The sequence below is a fragment of the Muntiacus reevesi genome, chromosome 6, assembly GCF_963930625.1.
Source record: "Muntiacus reevesi chromosome 6, mMunRee1.1, whole genome shotgun sequence".
In the NCBI taxonomy this organism is placed as follows: Eukaryota; Metazoa; Chordata; class Mammalia; order Artiodactyla; family Cervidae; genus Muntiacus; species Muntiacus reevesi.
In genome coordinates this window covers 22,561,255-22,583,622 of record NC_089254.1, presented here as the reverse complement: position 1 = coordinate 22,583,622, position 22,368 = coordinate 22,561,255, and the positions used below count along the sequence as shown (strand labels likewise).

The 22,368-nt window shown below is 37.8% G+C and overlaps 1 protein-coding gene across 3 annotated transcripts in view; it reads left to right on the top strand.

Moving 5' to 3' along the window:
* AGMO (alkylglycerol monooxygenase) overlaps nucleotides 1–22,368 on the top strand; it is a 359,152-nt gene that overhangs the window by 129,037 nt on the left and 207,747 nt on the right. The gene's annotated exons all lie outside the window — the stretch shown is intronic.

The window sequence follows — 22,368 nt, the reverse complement described above, 5'->3', positions numbered from 1 at the left end:
AAAATAGTGATTCACAATTGTAAAGGTTATACTTAATTTATAATTGCTGTAAATTATCGGCTATATTTCCTGTATTGTAGGATATATCCATGTAGTTTATTTTGTACATTATAGTTTATACCTCTTAATCCCATATCCCTGTATTGCCCCTTCTGGGAGTGCAGTTTAAGTGAGGCTTATTTATTATATAATTAAATATATGGTTTTACTTGCTATTCAGTCTTTTATTATATATCTTAATATAATGCCTTAAATATGATAGTCTCTTCACTTTGCAAATAGTAAAATGTGTCTAGACTCATGAATTTTGTGTAAAATAGACTAGGGTCAGGATTAACATCTCATTTTATTCCCATGTTATAAATAAAATAATCTGAGAGCTACACTTTATATTCAAAACTTAGCTTTAGAAGTGCTCAAAAAATAAAAGAATGGGATCAGTCAGGGGATACAGGAGCCAACTTGATGGCGCTCCCAATGGCCATAATGCAGAACAATACATAAGATAGTGTGAAGTTATAATCCAAAGTATAAAATAAATACATTTGAAATCAGTCTACACTGACATGTGAAAGTGAAGGTGACTGTTGCTCAGTTGTATCTGACTTTTTGCGACCCCATGGACTGAAGCCCACCAGGCTCCTCTGTTCATGGGATTTTCCAGGCAAGAATACTGGAGTGAGTTGCCATGCTGTCCTCCAGGGGATCTTCCCAACTCAGGATCAAACCTGTGTCTCCTGCATTGTAGGCAGATTCTTTACCATCTGAGTCACCAGGGAAGCCCCTGTTTTTCGAATACATTTGAAATCAGTCCATACTGACATAGATCAATGATTGAAAACATAAATAAATAGGAGCAAACAAAGAGAAAATGAAATACCCTGAAGAGTTTGAAATGATATCTGTAGATAATCCCCCTTCCAGAATACTGGGATTAATGCCCAGTTTACCCCTTTTACCCTTGAACTTCACTCTATTTATATATTTATTTTCATGCTGTGGTGTGCAGCATGTGGGGTCTTAGTTCCACAACCAGGAATGGGAACTGCCCCCGCTGCAGTGGGAGTACAGAGTGTTAATCACTGGACTACCCGGGAAGTCTCTGGGCTCTACTTTAAAAATTTCTTTACAAAGAAAAGACTATGGAAAGGGGACAAAATTTGGGTTGGGAATTTAACTTTACAGTAGAGAAACTTGGCAATCAATCAGTCAAAGATCAAAGTTAACATCAGCAGTGACATCTTGGTAGAAAGTATCATTTGATAAGATGTGATAAAAAAATATATATGCTGGTGATAGTATGTACCTGATGACAAGATAAATGGGAATGAGTATTTACCCCCATGGTCTCTGTCACCAAACCTATAATCCCAGTCTAACTATAAGAAAAGACATGTGTCAATCTCAAATTGAGTGACATTCTACAAAAATACCTAGCCAATATTTGAAAGTGATATGAAGCACAAAGAATGTCTGAGAAACAATCACAGATCAGAGGAGGCTATAAGATAAAAACTAAATGTAAAGTTTTATCTTAGATGGATTCTAAAGTAGAAAAACCACATTAGTGGGGAGAAACAGAACTAGTGAAGCTTAAATAAGGTGTGGAGTTTAGGTAGAAGTAATGAACCGCTCTCAGTTCCTTAATTGTTTTGATTCAGTTTAGTAATATATTAACAATAGAGAGATTGGGGTGAGAATGTGCGGCAACTTCCTATCTTTGCAACCCTTTTGCAAGTATAAAGCTATTATAAAACAAATAGTTTATAAAAAGATAGAACTGCATTTCCATACCTACAATTTCAAACTCAGAGCCATGATAGATCATATACTGACTCAAGAAAAAAGCAACTTACACCTAGTCATTATCAATAGACATTGATTCCTAGGACCCCCTAGAATATCATGAAGAGCACTGATTCAGCCATGCTATTTTATTTTATTTTATTTTAATTAGAGATTAATTACTTTACAATATTGTGGTGTTTTTTGCCATACATTCACATGAATCAGCCATAGGTGTACATGTGTTCCCTATCCTGACCCTCCCTCCCACCTCCCTCCTAATCCCATTCCTCAAGGTCATCTCAGTACAGTAGCCCTGAGCACCCTGCCTCATGCATTGAACCTGGACTGGCGATCTTTTTCACATATGATTATATGCATGTTTCAATGCTATTCTCTCAAATCATCCCACCCTTGCCTTCTCCCACAGAATCCAACAGTCTGTTCTTTACATCTGTGTCTCTTTTGCTGTCTTGTATAGAGGGTCATTGTTACCATCTTTCTAAATTCCATAGATATGCATTAATATACTATATTGGTGTTTTTCTTTCTGACTTACTTCACTCTGTATAATAGGCTCCAGGTTCATCCACCTCATTAGAACTGATTCAAATGCATTCTTTTTCATAGCTGAGTAATATTCCATTGTGTATATGTACCACAGCTTTTTTATCCATTTGTCTGCCAATGGACATCTAGGCTGCTTCCAAGTCCTGGCTATTGTAAACGGTGCTGTGATGAGCAATGGGGTACACGTGTCTCTTTCAATTCTGGTTTCCTCGGTGTGTGTGCCCAGCAGTGGGATTGCTGGGTCGTATGGCAGTTCTATTTCCAGTATTTTAAGGAATCTCCACACTGTTCTCCATAGTGACTGTACTAGTTTGCATTCCCACCAACAGTGTAAGAGGGCTCCTTTCTCTCTGCGCCCCCTCCAGCATTTATTGTTTGTAGAATTTTTAGTAGTAGCCATTCTGACTGGGATGAGATTGTACCTCATTGTGGTTTTGATTTGCATTTCTCTGATAATGAGTGATGTTGAGCGTCTTTTCCTGTGTTTGTTAGCCATGTGTATGTTTTCTTTGGAGAAATGCCTGTTTGGTTCTTTGGCCCATTTTTTGATTGGGTCGCATATTTTTCTGGAATTGAGCTGCAGGAGTTACTTGTATATTTTAGAGATTAATTCTTTGTCAGTTGCTTCATTTGCTACTATTTTTTCCCATTCTGAAGGCTGTCTTTTCACCTTGCTTATAGTTTCCTTCATTGTGCAAAAGCTTTTAAGTTTAATTAGTTCCCATTTGTTTATTTTTGCTTTTATTTCCATTACTCTAGGAGGTGGATCATAAAGAATCCTGCTATGATTTATGTCAGAAAGTGTTTTGTCTATGTTTTCCTCTAGGAGTTTTATAGTTTCTGGTCTTACATTTAGATCTTTAATCCATTTTGAGTTTATTTTTGTGTATAGTGTTAGAAAGTGTACTAGTTTACCTCTTTTACAAGTGGTTGACAAGTTTTCCCAGCACCACTTGTTAAAGAGATTGTCTTTTCTCCATTGTATATTCTTTCCTCCTTTGTCAAAGATAAGGTGTCCATAGTTGCGTGGATTTATCTCTGGGCTTTCTGTTTTGTTCCATTGATTTATGTTTCTGTCTTTGTGCCAGGACCATACTGTCTTGATGACTGTTGCTTGATGTTGCATAGCCTGAAGTTAGGCAGGTTGATTCCTCCAGTTCCATTCTTCTTCCTCAAGATTGCTTTTGCTATTTGAGGTTTTTTTTAATTCCATAAAAATTGTGAAATTATTTGTTCTAATTTTCTGAAGAATACCATTGGTAGCTTGATAGGGATTGCATTGACTCTATGGATTGCTTTGGATAGTATACTCATTTTCACCATATTTATTCTTCCAATCCATGAACACAGTATATTTCTCCATCTATTTGTGTCCTCTTTGATTTCCTTCATCAGTGTTTTATAGTTTTCTATATATAGGTCTTTTGTTTATTTAGGTAGATTTATTCCTAAATATTTTATTCTTTTCATTGCAATGTTGAATGGAATTGTTTCCTTAATTTCTCTTTCTGTTTTCTCATTGCTAGTGTATAGGAATGCAAGGGATTTCTGTGTGTTAATTTTATATCCTGCAACTTTACTGTGTTCATTGATTAGCTCTAGTAACTTTCTGGTGGAGTCTTTAGGGTTTTCTATGTGGAGGATCATGTCATCTGCAAATAGTAAGATGTTTACTTCTTCTTTTCCAATCTGGATTCCTTTTATTTATTTTTCTGCTCTGATTGCTGTGGCCAACACTTCCAAAACTATGTTGAATAGTAGTGGTGAAAGTGGGTACCCTTGTCTTGTTCCTGACTTTAGGGGAAATGCTTTCAATTTTTCACCATTGAGGATAATGTTTGCTGTGGGTTTATCAGATGTGGCTTTTATTATGTTGAGGTATATTCCTTCTATGCTTGCTTGAGTTTTCATCATAAATGGATGTTGAGTTTTGTCAAAGGCTTTCTCTGCCTCTATTGAGATAATCGTATGTTTTTTATCTTTCAATTTGTTAATGTGGTGTATCACATTGTTTGATTTGTGAATATTGAAGAATCTTTGCATACCAGGGATAAAGCCCACTTGGTCATGATGTATGATCTTTTTAATATGTCATTGGATTTTGTTTGCTAGAATTTTGTTGAGGATTTTTTCATCTGTGTTCATCAGTGATATTAGCCTGTAGTTTTCTTTTTTGTGGCATCTTTGTCTGGTTTTGGTATTAGGGTGATGGTGGCCTCATAGAATGAGTTTGGAAGTTTACCTTTCTCTGCAATTTTCTGGAAGAGTTTGAGTAGGATAGGTGTTAGCTCTTCTCTAAATTTTTGGTAGAATTCAGCTATGAAGCCATCTGGTCCTCGGCTTTTGTTTGTTGGAAGATTTCTGATTACAGTTTCAATTTCTGTGCTTGTGATGGGTCTGTTAAGATTTTCTATTTCTTCCTGGTTCATTTTTGGAAAGTTATAGTTTTCTAAGAATTTGTCCATTTTATTGGCATATAGTTGATGATAGTAGTCCCTTATGATCCTTCGTATTTCTGTGTTGTCATCATTTCTACATTTTCATTTCTAATTCTGTTGATTCAATTCTTCTCCCTTTGTTTCTTGATGAGTCTGGTTAATGGTTTGTCTATTTTATTTATCTTCTCACAGAACCAGCTTTTCTTTCTTTTTTTTTTAAATTTTATTTTATTAGTTGGAGGCTAATTACTTCACAACATTTCAGTGGGTTTTGTCATACATTGACATGAATTAGCCATAGAGTTACACGTATTCCCCATCCCGATCCCCCCTCCCACCTCCCTCTCCACCCGACTCCTCTGGGTCCTCCCAGTGCACCAGGCCCGAGCACTTGTTTCATGCATCTCACCTGGGCTGGTGATCTGTTTCACCATAGATAATATATATGCTGTTCTTTCAAAGCATCCCACCCTCACCTTCTCCCACAGAGTTCAAAAGTCTGTTCTGTACTTCTGTGTCTCTTTTTCTGTTTTGCATATAAGGTTATCGTTATTAGAGAAATGCAAATCAAAACCACAATGAGGTACCATTACACGCCAGTCAGGATGGCTGCTATCCAAAAGTCTACAGGCAATAAATGCTGGAGAGGGTGTGGAGAAAAGGGAACCCTCTTACACTGTTGGTGGGAATGCAAACTAGTACAGCGACTGTGGAAAACAGTGTGGAGATTTCTTAAAAAACTGGAAATAGAACTGCCATATGACCCAGCAATACCACTTCTGGGCATACACACTGAGGAAACCAGATTTGAAAGAGACACGTGCACCCCAATGTTTATCGCAGCACTGTTTATAATAGCCAGGACATGGAAGCAACCTAGATGCCCATCAGCAGATGAATGGATAAGGAAGCTGTGGTACATATACACCATGGAATATTACTCAGCCGTTAAAAAGAATTCATTTGAATCAGTTCTAATGAGATGGATGAAACTGGAGCCCATTGTACAGAGTGAAGTAAGCCAGAAAGATAAAGAACATTACAGCATACTAACACATATATATGGAATTTAGAAAGATGGTAATGATAACCAGCTTTTCATTCTGTTGACTTTTTTCTATGGTCTCTTTTGTTTCTTTTGCATTTATTTCTGCCCTAATTTTTAAGATTTCTTTCCTTCTACTCACCTTGGGGTTCTTCACTTCTTCATTTTCTAGTTGCTTTAGGTGTGGGGTTAGGTTATTTATTTGATTTCTCTCCTGTTTCTTGAGGTAGGCTTGTATTGCTATGAACCTTCCCCTTAGCACTGCTTTTACCAAATCCCATAGGTTTGAGGTTGCTGTGTTTTCATTTTCATTCGTTTCTATGCATATTTTGATTTCTTTTTTGATTTCTTCTGTGATTTGTTGGTTATTCAGAAGTGTGTTGTTTAGCCTCCATATGTTTGTATTTTTAATAGTTTTTCTGCTGTAGTTGACATCTAATCTTACTGCATTGTGATCAGAAAAGATGCTTGAGATGATATCAATTTTTTTTAATTTACCAAGGCTAGATTTATGGTCCAGGATGTGATCTATCCTGGAGAAGGTTCCATGTGCACTTGAGAAAAAGGTGAAATTCATTGTTTTAGGGTGAAGTGTCCTATAGATATCAATTAGGTCTAACTGGTCCATTGTATCATTTAAAGTTTGTATTTCCTTGATAATTTTCTGTTTAGTTGATCTATCCATAGGTGTGAGTATGGTATTAAAGTCTCCCACTATTATTGTGTTACTGTTAATTTCCCCTTTCATATTTGTTAGCATTTGTCTTACATTTTACAGTGCTCCTATGTTGAGTGCATATATGTTTATAATTGTTATATCTTCTTCTTGGATTGATCCTTTGATCATTATGTAGTGTCCTTCCTTGTCTCTTTTCACAGCCTTTATTTCAAAGTCTATTTTATCTGATATGACTATTGCTACTCTTGCTCTCCATTTGTGTGAAATATATTTTTCCAGTCCTTCACTTTCAGTCTGTATGTGCCCCTTGTTTTGAGGTGGGTCTCTTATAGAAGCGTATATAGGGGTCTTGTTTTTGTATCCATTCAGCCAGCCTTTGTCTTTTGGTTGGCACATTCAACCCATTTACATTTAAGGTAATTATTGTTAAGTATGATCCTGTTGCCATTTACTACTTTGTTGTTTTGGGTTTGAGTTTATAAACCTTTTCTGTGTTTCCTGTCTAAAGGAGATCCTTTAGCATTTGTTGAAGAGCCAGTTTGGTGGTGCTGAATTCTCTCAGCTTTTGCTTGTCTGTAAAGCTTTTGAATTCTCCTTCATATTTGAATGAGATCCTTGCTGGGTACAATAATCTGGGTTGTAGGTTTTTCTCTTTAATCACTTTAAGTATGCCCTGCCATTCCCTTCTGGCTTGAAGAGTTTCTATTGAAAGATCAGCTGTTATCCTTATGGGGATCCCCTTGGGGGTTATTTGTTGTTGTTCCCTTGCTGCTTTTAATATTTATTCTTTGTGTTTGATCTTTATTAATTTGATTAATATGTGTCTTGGGATGTTTTGCCTTGGGTTTATCCTGGTTGGGACTCTCTGGGTTTCTTGGATTTGGGTGACTGTTTCCTTCCCCATTTTAGGGAAGTTTTCAACTATTACCTCCTCAAGTATTTTCTCATGGCCTTTCTGTCTTCTTCTTCTGGGACCCATATGATTCAAATGTTGGGGCATTTAACATTGTCCCAGAGGTCTCTGAGGTTGTCTTCCATGATATTTTAAATCAACTGTTATTCTAAAGTAACCAGGCTTCCCAGGTGGCTCAGTGGTAAAGAACCTGCAAGCCAATGCAAGAGACCTAAGAGAAATGGGTTTGATCCCTGGGTCAAGAAGCTCACCTGGAGGAAGGCATGGCAACCCACGCTCCAGGATTCCTGCCTAGAGAATCCCATGGACAGAGGAACCTGGTGGGCTACAGTCTACAGGGTGGCTAAGAGTTAGGTACCACTGAAGTTACTTCACATGTGCTGGCACTAAAGTAACCATGTTTCCATTCTTAATCCCTCAATCCATAACTCACTGTTACCTTTACAATAGTCCTGCTCAGAACAAGCAAAACTCTTTTATAGCTGTTAGAAAGGAACATCATAGAGTCCTTATCACAGGCAGAGCTGGTCTAAACCTGATCCAGCCTGCTTTTCTTATCTCATCTTCGTATTTACCCCATTGTCACTCCATGTCCAGCTGAACAATTAGTTTTCAATTCTCTAAACCTATTGTGACATAATGCCCTGGTATTTTATTGAACATGCATGTATCTCTGCCTAGAAAGTTATTTCTGCTTTACCTTTGATTATTATCTCCTTCAAGATCCAATTCCTTTCTACATAGCTTTCCCCAAGTTGCTTTTCTTTTTGTCCTGTATGCTTGTGCTTAGTCGTTCAGTTGTGTCCGACCCTTTGCGACCCCATGGACTTTAGCTCGCCAGGCTCCTCTACCCATGGAATTCTCCAGGCAAGAATACTGGAGTGGGTTAGCCATGCTCACCTCCAGGGGATCTTGCCAACCCAGGGATCGAACCCAGTTATCCCGCATTGCAGGCAGATGCTTTACCATCTCTTTACCACTGGAGTAGGTTGCCTGTCCCTTCTCCAGGGAAGCTTCCTGGCCCAGGAATCTAACCAAGGTCTCCTGCATTGCAGGCAGATTCTTTACCAACTCCAAGATCTCCTGCATTGCAGGCAGATTCTTTACCAACTGAGCTACCAGCTTTGTATATCTCTATTTTACATACTTATCATTTGCATTGTTGACTTTCACGCCAGCACATGTACTTTAAAGGAAATTAATCTACTTCTATTTTTTCACTTTTATCATACTAGCATATATAAAGTACCCAATGCAGTCAGTGCTTAATAAATGCACATAACATGAATGAAGGAAATGGAAGTTTTATAGTTGTCTAAATGAAAAGACCATAGTGTGAAATAATTTAAGCCTGTCATTCATTTAAATGTTTGTGCTCTAAGAGATAGATTCTCAAAAACTTAGTACAGGGTAAGTAAGTTATTTATTTTTGGAATAAAAGATATTTTAACATATTTATGCAACATATGAAGCTATTGAATGGGAAGGAGTAAGCTATCCACATTTCAATAAGTTGAGTATTTCTTTTAAAAGCTTAGTAAAAATAATAACACTTAATTTGAATGACTGGATTACATAATTTCTTTTTAGGTTCTGTAGTATCTCTCAGAACTACTTGTTTTTAGATTAATATTATCAATATTATAAGAATTAGTTAAATATGTTTAGAGCACATTAAAAAATCTAAAAAGAAGTAAATTTTAACCAGCATCAAAGGAAAGACATATAGCTATAACATCAATTTGTGAAAACCATTGTAAGTTAGAGAATAAGCTAATGTATGATATTATTTTTGAGCATAGTAATTTCAAAATAAATATTAATTTCATTTAGAAAACAGAAGAGAACAATTCACTAAGAAGAAAGAGGTCTGGGTCCCAGCCTAAGATAAATTACTAGCTAGATTTGCCACCCTGAACCAATTAAGTAATGTTTGAATCTCAGTGATTTTGTACATGAAATTAGGCAATTAATATTTGCTCTGCCTTCTCATATTGTTATTTGAGGATCACCTTAAATAATGAGTGTGTACATTCTTTGAACTATATCAAGTATGATTCACCCGTATAATATTGTTTTTATATTACACATAAAACTGCAGAGAAACTTTTGACAAAATCTCAGATCTTTTTATTACAATGTACTCCCTGCCAAACTACATAAGCAAAGACTATTTTTCAACATGGGGGGAGTTAGAGTTCTATAAAGATAAATGTGAACAAATAGACACAAGAAACTAACAACTTTGATGTAATGCAGTCAAATTCACTGGGGATAAAATACTCATAACTCTTATGTCATGGAAGGAAAGCATGCCTTGAACCCCCCATGAAGTGAAAAAACAAAACCTCTCTCAAGACCTTGCCTCAGAACTCCATGGTCCTCCGTCACTACCTTCAGCCTCCACTCAGAGACAGCTACTAAAGCAAAGTTTGTGTCCAGACGTTAAATAAATGAAGCCCTCTGCCAGTTTGTGTCATGACCTGTTTCAGATCCTTGAGTATAACAGAGATCAGCAAAATGGAACTATTTTGTTGTTTACTGACTTGCTTTGAAATTGGGTAAGAATAAAGTTTTCCCTTGATGTTTGATACTTTTCTTTACAATAGTCATTTGTAGTCCTTAAAATGAAGGATAAATAAGGGGGTCATAGTGAGGCGTACGTGTGTGCTCGGTTGCTCAGTTATGTCTGACTCTTTTTAATGCCATGGAGGGCAGGCTTCTCTGTCCATGGGATTTCCCGGGCAAGAATACTGGAGTGAGGTGTCAGTTCTTCTCCAGGGGAACTTCCTGGCCAGGTCTCCTGCATTGCAAGCAGATTCCTTATAGTCTGAGCTGCCAGGGAAGCCTGTATCACAGTGAGCTACTTTACATAAAACCACATCAACTTATTGGCACTTTAGAAAAGTAGGTACAAGTGGCTAAAATATTCAATTCCCTTTACATGTTGTTATTTTGAGAAGTGCATCCACTCGTTTTTTTTTTTTTTTTTTTTTTGCATATACACTTTTGACTGGTAGAAGTCTTCATGGTGGCAGAGGTTGGGGATATGAAGAGAAGTAAGATATGAACTTCTATTCTTAAGGTGATTTTTTTTTTTCTTTGAAGGATTAAAGTAACCCTACAACCATGGTAATACAAGTTGCTGAGACTGTAGAAAGTTTTATCTGCTCTGAGAACCATGGAGGGTCAAGGGAAGCATGGCAGAACAGTAGAGGCTTGAACCCAATCTGTAAGAAGAATAAAGATTTTGCCATGAATATGGTTTTAAGTGGAACATTATCTGGAAGGACAATGTCCATGAAAGCACAAAATTTGGGGGGGCCTCCCAGGTGGCACTAATGGTAAAAAACCCACCTGCCCATACAGGAGACATAAGAGACTGGGGTTCAGTCCCGGGGTTGGGAAAATTCCCTGGAGGAGGACATGGCAACCCACTCCAGTATTCTTGCCTAGAAAACCCCCATGGACAGAGGAGCCTGCTGGGCTACAGTCCGTGGGGTTGCCGAGAGTCAAACACAACTGAAGTGACAGCATATAAATGATAAATTTAGGGGATGGCAAATTTAGGGGATATGTGTACAATATATTGTACATACATATGCGTACAATATATGTCATGCATATTATTTTCTTAGAATTGCCCTAACAAAGAAGCCAAAGCTCTGTGACTTGGAACAACTGAAATGCTTTGTCTCATAGTTCTGGAGGCTAGAAATTGAAAATCAAAATATCAGCAAGCTTGTTTCCTTCTGGTGGTTTGCTGGCAGCTTTTGGTATTCTTTGGATGGTAGATGTTTTCACTCTGATCTCTGCCTTCCTCTTCACATGGAATTCTTCCTCTGTTCATGTCCATGTCCAGATCTCCCTTTATAAGAGACATAACTCAACCCTTCACAGCATGATTATGGTGAGAATATAGGATGTATAAAAAGGTGGAATGAGGAAAGGGGGAAATGGCTAAGAGCACAGAAATGAGAAAAGAAAGGTGGGCCTAGATATCTTAAAGCTAAAGATTTTTTCCTTTTAGTTTTTATTAATTAATTAATTTTAACTGGAGGATAATTACTTTACATTATTGTGATGGATTTTGCCATACATACACCAATATGAATTGGCCATAGGTATACACCTCCATCCTGAACTTCCCCCGCACTGCCCTCCCCACACCATCCCTCCAGGTCACAGAGCTCTGGTTTTGGGTGCCCTGCTTCAGACATCAAACTTGCACTAGTTATCTATTTTACATGTGGTAATGTATATGTTTCAGTGCTATTCTCTCAAAGCATCCCACCCTCTGTTTCTCCCACTGAGTGCAAAAGTCTGTTATTTACATCTGTGTCTCCTTTGCTGTCCTGCACATGGGATCATCAGCACCATATTTCTAGATTATATATATACCTGTTAATACACAGTATTTGTCTTTCTCTTTCTGACTTACTTCATTTGACTTAGTTTTAATGAGGCAGATGAATCTAGAGCCTATTATACAGAATGAAGTAAGTCAGAAAGATAAAGACTTTCTAAGTAGAAACAATTGGAAAATTGTTAAAGAGACTGTGGAAAAATCTTAAAGAGATGGGAATACCAGACCACCTGACCTGCCTCTTGAGAACTCTGTATGCAGATCAGGAAGCAACAGTTAGAACTGGACAGGGAACAGACTGGTTCCAAATTGGGAAAGGAGTACGTCAAGGCTATATATTGCCACCCTGCTTATTTAACTTAAATGCAGAGTACATCATGAGAAACGCTGGGCTGGATGAAGCACAAGCTGGAATCAAGATTGCTGGGAGAAATAGCAATAACTTCAGATATGCAGATGACACCAGCCTTATGGCAGAAAGTGAAGAAGAATTAAAGAGCCTCTTGATGAAAGTGAAGGAGGAGAGTGAAAAAGTTGGCTTAAAGCTGAACATTCAGAAAACTTAGATCATGGCATCTGGTCCCATCATTTCATGGGAAATAGATGGAGAAACTGACAGATTTATTTTGGGGAGGCTCCAAAATCACTGCATATAGTGACTGCAGCCATGAAATTAAGACTCCTACTCCTTGAAAGAAAAGTTATGACCAACCTAGATAGCATAATAAAAAGCAGAAACATTACTTTACCAACAAAGGTCCATTTAGTCAAAGCTATGATTTTTCCAGTAATCATGTATGGATATGAGAGTTGAACTATAAAGAAAGCTGAGTGCCAAAGAATTGATGCTTTTGAACTGTGGTGTTGGAGAAGACTCTTGAGAGTCCTTTAGACTACAGGGATATCCAACAGTCCATCCTAAAGGAAATCAGTCCTGCATATTCATTGGAAGGACTGATGCTGAAGCTGAAACTCCAATACTTTGGCCACCTGATGCGAAGAACTGACTCATTTGAAAAGACCCTGATTCTGGGAAAGATTGAAGGCGGAAGGAGAAGGGGACGACTGAGGATGAGATGGTTGGATGGCATTACAGGCTCAATTGACATGAGTTTGAGTAAACTCTGGGAGTTGCTGATGGACAGGGAGGCCTGCCATGCTGCAGTCCATGGGGTTTCAAAGAGTTGGACATGACTGAGTGAATAAACTGACCTGAACTGAAGTACAAACACAAGCACATACTATCAGCATATGCTTCCTACTATGTCTAATCTAAGATGCTTAATTCCAAGACTCTGGCAAGGACTTCAAAGGCTTCCCTAATGGCTCAGATGGTAAAGAACTTGCCTGCAATGCAGGAGACTTAGGTTCAATCCCTGGGTCAGGAAGATCCCCTGGGGAAGGGAATGGCAACCCACTCCAGTATTCTTACCTGGAGAGTGCCATCGACTGAGGAACCTGATTGTCTATGGTCCATGGAGTCACAAAGCATTGGACATTGTTTAGTGACTAACACCTACACCCTGGCAAGCATAGGCTACCTTGTTCTGTTACATCTGCCTGTAGGTCCCCTAGCCTTGCTTGAACGTTGTCACCCTATATCACCCCTATTCTCAGCTTGTCAAGCTCCATGACGTCCTCCAGTCCCAGCTGGGAGCTTGGTGTCCCTCCATGAATGGCTTCCAGATGCAGATGAGCTGTCAGTGATGTTTGCCAAGATATAAACATAAGCTTTCCCCTACTTGGGAGAAGCCTTTCTAGAATTCTGCAGTCTTCTCAAGATCTCGTCTCTACTGTTGCCTCTTTTTTTTTTTATCAGCCAATATATGAATTTAAAACTTTACAGAGAATTGAGAGTTTTTCTGGTTTTCCCTCTTTTTTCTTCTGCTCAGATATTTTCATTAAGATTTGTGAATTCACAAGTACATATACATTTTAATCTACAATTTTGTAGAAAACGTTCACCTCTCTTCAAGAGATCTAACCCTTAGATAAGAGCTTCTCTTGTGGTTCAGTGGTAAAGAATCCATCTGCCAATGCAGGAGATGTGGGTTTGATCCCTTGGTCAGAAAGATCCCCTGGTAAAGGAAATGGCAACCCGCTCTAGTATTCTTGCCTGGGAAATCCCATAGAGGAGCCTGGTGGGCTACAGTCCATGGGGTCACAAAAAATGTCAGACACAACTTAGCAACTAAAACAACAATGACAACCATCCTTAGGTTGGTGACATTGCTTCTCCTTTGTTCCTCTCTTGAACTTTGTCTTATCAACAACTCTTGGCATTTATTCTTCTTCCTTTCAACTGACTCTTTCTGAATATACCATAAATATACTCAAGTTTCTCACATTGAAACATTCACACACACACCTCTGCATACACACACACACACCTATGCATACATACATACCTGTACACACACACATCTATGCATACACACGCACCATACATACACACACACCTATACACACATACCATACATACATGTACACAATCTCCTCCCTCATCCATATCTTATATTCAAGAAATACTTCTAGGTCTTTTCTCTTGTTCTCAGAGAAAAAGAGAAGTAAATCAAACCTACCTCTATTTCATCACTCTCTTTGAATGATTCTTAAACCTACTGAGGTTTGGATTGTAGGCCTACTGATCCACTGATCCATGGCTGCAAATCCAAGGTAATTTTTTAGTTTATTTAATATTTGTAGGACATATTTGCTTACTCAACAGCTTTCTTTGAATATTCCTCAAGCTCTTCAACACAATATCCCCTAGGTTGAAATTTATAAATCTGGTCTTCCTCCTGTACAGCATCTTGATAAAATATCATTCTTCACACAAGCCAGAAATCTGGGTGTCTTCTGATTCTCCTCTGTTTCTCTCATCTCCTATGTTTAAACAATTAGCAAATCCATAGATCTCTTGCATGTATTCTGCTTCTCCATCCCTACAGCTACTGCTGTGGTTGAATGTATATGATTTTTCACAGGGTTATAGAAATAGGATTACATGCCATTTTACAATTTCTTACAAGCTTAAAAAACCACGTACATTAACTACTCTCTCCTGGTCTAGGATTAATTCAGTCTCCTTATAATCACATTAAAAGACTCTCTTTCTGGTTTAACCAGTATCTGTTGCTGTTGCTGGTTGTTCATTGGCTAAGTTGAGTCTGACTGTTTGGACCCCAAGGACTACAGCACTCCACACTCCCCTGTCCTTCACTGTCTCCCAGAGTTTGCTCAGATTCATGTCCATTTGGTCAGTGATGCTTTCTAACCATCTACTTGTCTGCTTCCCCTTTTTGCTCTTGACCTCAATCTTTCCCAACATCAGGTTCTTTTCCAATGAGTCGGCTTTTCACATCTGGTGGCCAGAATATTGGAGCTTCAGCTTCAGCATCAGTCCTTCCAGTGAATATTCAGGGTTGATATCCTTTAGGAGTGTCTGGTCTGATCTCCTTGCTGTCCAAGGGACTCTCAAGAGTCTTCTCCAGCACCACAATTTGAAAGCATCAATTCTTCACCACTCGGCTTTCTTTATGGCCCAACTCTCACATCCATACATGACTACTGGAAAAACCATCATTTTGACTATATGCACCTTTGCTGGCAAAGTGATATCTCTGCTTTGTAATACTCTGTCAAGGTTTGTCATAACTATCCTTAAAAGGAACAAGTGTCTTTTAGTTTCATGACTGCAGTCACCATCCACAATGATTTTGGAGTCAAAGGAAATAAAATCTGTTACTGCTTCCATTTTTTCCCCTTCAATTTGCCATGAAGCAGTGGCACTGGATGCTGTGATCGTAGTTTTTGAATGTTGAGTTTTAAGTCAGCGTTTTCACTCTACTCTTTCACCCTCATCAAAAGACTCTTTAGTTTCTCTTTGCTTTCTGCCGAAAGGGTGATGTATTCTGCATATCTGAGATTGTTGATGTTTCTCCTAGCAGTCTTGATTCTAGCTTGTGATTCATCCAGCCTGGCATTTTGCAAGGTGTACTCTTCACAGAAGTTCATAAACACGGTGACAATATATAGCCTTATACTACTCCTTTTCCAAATTTGAACCAGTGTGTGGTTCTATGTCTGATTCTAACTGTTGCTTCTAGACCTGCATACAGGTTTCTCAGAAAACAGATCCGGTGGCCTGGTATTCCTATTTCTTTAAGAATTTTCCACAGTTTGTTGTGATGCACAGAGTCAAAGGCTTCAGCATAGTCAGTGAAGCAAAATAGATATTTTTCTGGAATCTCCTTGCCTTTTCTATGATTCAGCTAATGTTGGCAATTTGACTTCTTGTTTCTCTGCCTTTTCTAAACCCACCTTGTACATCCAGAATTTCTCAGTTCACATACTGCTGAAGCTGAGCTTGAAAAATTTTGAGCATAACCTTACTAGCATGTGAAATGAGTGCAACTGTACGGTAGCTTGAACATTCTTTGACATTGCCTTTTTTTGGATTGGAATGAAAACTGACCTTTTACAGCCCTGTGCCCGCTGCTGAGTTTTCCAAATTTGCTAGTATGCTGAGTGCAGTACTTTAATAGCATCATCTTTTAGAGTTTGAAATGGCACAGCTGGATTTCCATTATCTCCACTAGCTTTGTTGGTAGTAATTCTTCATAAGACCCACTTGACTTCACACTCCAAGATGTCTGGTTCTAGTTGAGTGACCACACCATTGTGGTTATCCCAATTATTAAGACCTTTCTTGTATGGTATCTCTATCTGTTCTTGCCACCTCTTGATAACCTCTTCTGATTCTAAGTCCTTTATTTTAATCCTTTATCATGCCCATCCTTGCTTGAAATATTCACTTGAACTCGGCAATTTTCTTGGAGAGATCTCTAGTCATTTCCATTCTATTGTTTTCCTCTATTTCTTTGCATTATTCATTTAAGAAGGTCTTCTTATCTCTCCTTGCTCTTCTGTGGAACTCTGCATTCAATTGGGTATATCTTTCCCTTTCTCCCTTTGCTTTTGTTTCTCTTCTTTCCTCAGCTATTTGAAAATCCTCCTCATACAATCCCACTGCCTTCTCGCATTTCCTTTTCTTTGGGATGGTTTTGGTCACTGCCTCCTATATTATGTAACTTCATCCATAGTTCTTCAGGCGCTCTGTGTACCAGACCGAAGTCCTTGAATCTCTTCATCACCTCCACTGAATGAATAGTCATAAGGGATTTGATTTAGGTCATACCTGAATGGTCTAGTGGTTTTCCATAGTTTCTTTAACTTAAACTTCAATTTTGCAATAAGGAGCTAATGGTCTGAGTCACAGTCAGCTCCAGGTCTTTTTTTTCCCTGACTGTATAGAGTTTCTCCTCTTCAGTTGCAAACAATATAATCGATCTGGTTTTGGTATTGACTATCTGGTTATGTCCAAGTGTAGAGTCATCTCCTGTGTTGTTGGAAAAGAATGTTTGGTATGATCAATGTGTTCTCTTCTCAGAACTCTGTTAGCCTTTCACTTCAGTTCAGTTCAGTTGCTCAGTTGTGTCAAATTTTTGCAACCCCATGGACTGCAGCACACCAGTCTTCCCTGTCCATCACCAACTCCTGGAGCTTGCTCAAACTCATGCCCATCAACTAAGTGATGCCATCCAGTCATCTCATCTCATATAGATTGTTTCTTTAGAAATCACACGTTTCCCCATGCACACAAGCTCACACTTTATTGTAGTCTTATCAAGGGAGTTCACAGAATCCTTGAGACTCCATGGTTCCATCCAGTCTCTTGCTGCATTCTCCCAACAACTTCAGCAATGCCAGAATACTTATGGTCCCCACTCAGGGCCATGTTCTTTCTTCCTCATGGTGTTCCTCACATCACCTCTGCCTGCCCCATTTGCTTGATGAACAGAATAAAACCCACTCATCTCACCACTACCATAAGGTCACCCCAAGACTTATTCTCATTTTCTCCTCACATTTACAGATTTGTGTCATTTCTTTCCTTTATAACCCCATTGTATATGGTATTCATAAAAGGATAAGAAAAATAACCTAGGCTGCTTTTGAACTATGGTGTTGGAGAAGACTCTTGAGAGTCCCTTGGACTGCAAGGAGATCCAACCAGTCCATCCTAAAGGAGATAAGTCCTGGGTGTTCTTTGGAAGGACTGATGCTGAAGCTGAAACTCTAATACTTTGGCCACCTCATGAAAAGAGTTGACTCATTGGAAAAGACCCTGATGCTGGGAGGGATTGGGGGCAGTAGGAGAAGGGGACAACAGAGAATGAGATGGCTGGATGGCATCACTGACTCGATGGACATAAGTTTGAGTAAACTCCGGGAGTTTGTGATGGATAGTGAAGCCTGGCATGCTGCAATTCATGAGGTCGCAGAGAGTCGGACATGACTGAGCAACTGAACTGACTGACTGAGGCTTCCCTGGTGGTTCAGATGGAACAGAATCTGCCTTCAATGCAGGAGACCCATGTTTGATCCCTGGATGGGAAGATGCCCTGGAGAAGGGAATGGCTACTCACTCCAGTTTTGTAGCTTGGAGAACTCCATTGATAGAGGAGCCTGGTGGGCTATGGGCCATAGGCGTTGCAAAGAGCTGGACATGATTGAGCAACTTTCATTTTCACTTTCAATAGTGTAATTTAAGGCTAAAGAGTCTTGGAGTCCAAATAACATGGGTTTGAATGCATGGCTGAAATGAATATATTTGGAAAACAGTGTCATATCATCTGGCCTAGGTACTGAGAGTTTAAGTTTGAGGAAGAATAAATTTCTTCTGACAAAGTAGTACCATCGGAAGCTTTATGATGAAAGTGGCATTTAAACTGATTTTAAAAACTGTATAGAATTTGGAAATAGAATAGATAAGAAGCATTCTCAGAACTGGATGTCATTTACTAAGCTGTTTTCAGTTTTATAAATTGGAACTTAAATGTATCATTAGTCTCTTTTTACAGTATTATATTAATCACAAGAAATTAATTTTAATATGATTCATGTGATTTATTCTCTGACATATATTTTTATTTCTTATTAGAAATTTCATTTTTTGGAATTCAGTCTGACTTCATTTCTCTAATTGTCAGTTCATCATTATATTTACTGATTTGTAGGATTTGAAGCATTGTTTCATCAGTTTTTTAATTGAAGTATAGTTGATTTATAATGTGTCTGGTATACAGCATAGTGATTCAGTTAAATATATGTTCAGTTAAATATATTGTTGTTGTTCAGTTGCTCAGTCATGTCTGACTCTTTGTGACCCAATAGACTGCAGCATGTCAGGTTTCCCTGTCCTTCACCATCTCCTGGAGCTTGCTCAAAACTCATGTCTGTAGAGTCCAGCCATCCAACCATCTCGTCCCTTGTCATCGCCTTCTTCTCCTGCCTTCAGTTTTTTGCAGCATCAGGGTCTTTTCTAATGAGTCAGCTGTTTGCATCTGGTAACCTAAGTATTGGTACTTCCAATTCAACATCAGTCCTTCCGATGAATATTCAGGATTGGTTTCCTTTAGGATGGACTGGTTTGATCTCCTTGCAGTCCACAGGACTCTCAAGAGTCTTCTCCAACACCACAGTTCAAATGCATCACTTCTTCGGCACTCAGCCTTCTTTATGGTCCAACTCTCACATCCATACATGACTACTTGAAAAACCATGGCTTTGACTATACAGACTTTTGTTGGCCAAGTAATGTCACTACTTTTTAATATGCTGTTTAGGTTTGTCATAGCTTTTCTTCCAAGGAGCAAACACCTTTTAATTTGGATAAAATGATTCAGTTACATATATATATATATGTATAAATATATGAATGTATTTATAAAACATATTAATGTTTAGAAAATATATTTATAAATATATGAAAAATTTATTCATGTTCTTCCCCATTATAGGTTATTGTAAGGTATAACCTATCTTATAGGGAACTGAACTATAAGTTCCTGTGCTAATAGTAGATCCTTGTTGTTTATCTAGTTTTTACTTTCCTGTGCTTTAGTAGATCCTTGTTGTTTATTTAGTTTATGCATAGTAATATGTATCTGTTAATCCCAGATTTCTAATTTATCCCAACCCCCTCCTTTCTTTCCCCTTGGGTGCTTGTGCTAAGTCCTTTCAGTCGTGTCTGACTCTATGCGACCCTATGGACCATAGCCTACCAGGCTCCTCTGTCCATGTGATTCTCTAGGCAAGAGTACTGGAGTAGGTTGCCACGCCCTCCTCCAGGATCTTCCTGACCCAGGGATCAAAACCGCCTCTCTTATATTTCCTGCATTGACAGGCAGATTCTTCACCTCTAGCACCACCTGGGAAACCCTCTTTCCCCTTGGATATCCATAAATTTGCTTTCTATGCCTTGGGGTCTATTTCTGTTTTATAAATATATTTATTTTTATCATAGTTTAATTTCACATGTAAGTGATATCATATGATATTTGCCTTTCTCTGACTTACTTCCCTTAGCATTATATTGTCTAGATCCATGCATGTTGAAGCCACTAGCATTATTTCCTTATTTTTGAGTGGCTGAGTAATATTCCATTGTATGTATGTACCACATCTTCTTTATCCATTCATCTGTCACTGGACATTTAGGTTGCTACTGTAGCCTTACTATTGAAAAGTAAGGCTATGCTGCTATGAACATTGAGGTGCATGTATTTTTTCAAATTAGAGTTTTCCTCATATATATTGCCAGGAGTGGGATTGCAGGATTGCATGGTAACTCAATTTTTAGTTTTTTAAGGAACCTCCATACTGTTCTTCATAGTGACTGCACCAATTAATACCCACCAAGAGTAATTCTCCACATCCTTTCCAGCATTTATTATTTTTACAGTTTTTGTTGTTGTTGTTTATGATGGCCATTCTGACTGGTGTGAGGTAGTACCTCACTGTATTTTTCACTTGTGTTTCTGTAATAATTAGCAATGTTGAGCATCTTTTCATGTGCCTATTTACCATCTATGCATCTTCTTTGGAGAAAGCTCTGTTTCTGCTTTTTTTTTTTTATTGGATTGTTTGCTTTTTGATATTAGGATGTATTAGCTGTTTGTACATTTTTGAAATTAAGTCCTTGTCAGTTGCATTCTTTGCAAATATTTTCTCCCATTCCATATGTTGTGTTTTTGTTTATGGTTTCCTTTGTTCTGTGAAAGCTTTTTATATTTAATTAGGTCCCATTTGCTTATTTTTACTTTTGTTTCCATTGCTTTAGGAGATGGATCCAAAAAAAAAGATTGCTACAATTTATGTCAAAGAGTGTTCTGTGTTTTACTCTAGGTATTTTATCATATCCCATCCTACATTTAGGTTCTTAATCCCTTTTGAGATTATTTTTGTATATGGTATTGGAAAATGTTCTGATTTTATTCGTTTACATATAGCTGTCCAGTTTTCCCAGAACCACTTATTGAAGAGACAGTGTTTTCTCCATTATATATTCTACCTTCCTTTGTCATAGATTGATTCACCATGAATGCATGGGTTTATTCCTTTTCCATTGATGTATGTGTCTGGCTTTGTGTCAGTACCACACTGTTTTGAGTATTATAGTTTTGTAGTATTGTCTGAAGTCAAGGAACATTATTCTTACAGTTTCATTCTTCTTTCTCAAGCTTGTTTTGGCTATTTTGGGTCTTTTGTGTTTCCACGCAAATTTAATTTTTTTTTTCTCTTGGTTCCAGTTCTGAGAAAAATACCATTGGTAATTTGATAGAGATTGCAATGAATCTGCATATTGCCTTGAATAATATGTTCATTTTAGAATATTGATTCTTCCAATTCAAGAGCATGGTTCAACAAATACATGCTTAGGAAATCTAATCTTATGGAAAATTCCTTAAGAAAGTGTTCCTTGGATTCACAGACTTGTGGTTTGTACTGGCACAATAAAGACGCTGAGAAGTCCTATGGTAAAGAAACTTCACTTGTCTAACTCATCTCTTCACAACTTTTCTGGTTACAGAACACCCTTTCCCATAATAACTGTTGTTATCTCAAAGGACTATTTTTTCACACTTTAAGGAATCATAATGAACTTGAAAAGTACATCTTGAATGCACTGTTTTTCCAAATATAACTATTTAGTAAGCATCCCAGATAAGCTTGTTCTACATTTTTATTTACATCTCAGACTTTCTAAAATATTCCTTAACTTATTAAACAAAATAGTTAAACTATAAATCATGCATATTTTCCAAATATTTTTATTAACCTATTGAAAGAGAACTATTTTAATATATTACTATAATCAAATAAAAATACTAGAGATCTTTTGGAACTAAAAAGATGGCTAGATTTCAAATGGTCTTCTCCTTCACCATTCATTTGAACTGGAAACTGGAGCCTAGAGAAGTTTAAGAAATTTGTAAATATTGCAGAGTGATTCTGTAGTGGAATGAAGGCTTAAAAGGGAATGTCTTGAATAAGAGCCCAGTGTTCTTTTGTTGCTCACTAATCTAATCCAATGCTTAATAATAAATTTATAAATAATGAAACTGATCTTGTTGTGATGACAGTTAAGATTTTTCATGACTTAAAGTTTGAAACAAAACTAGAAGAGTTTACATAAATGTCTGATTTCAAATATATCATCATTAC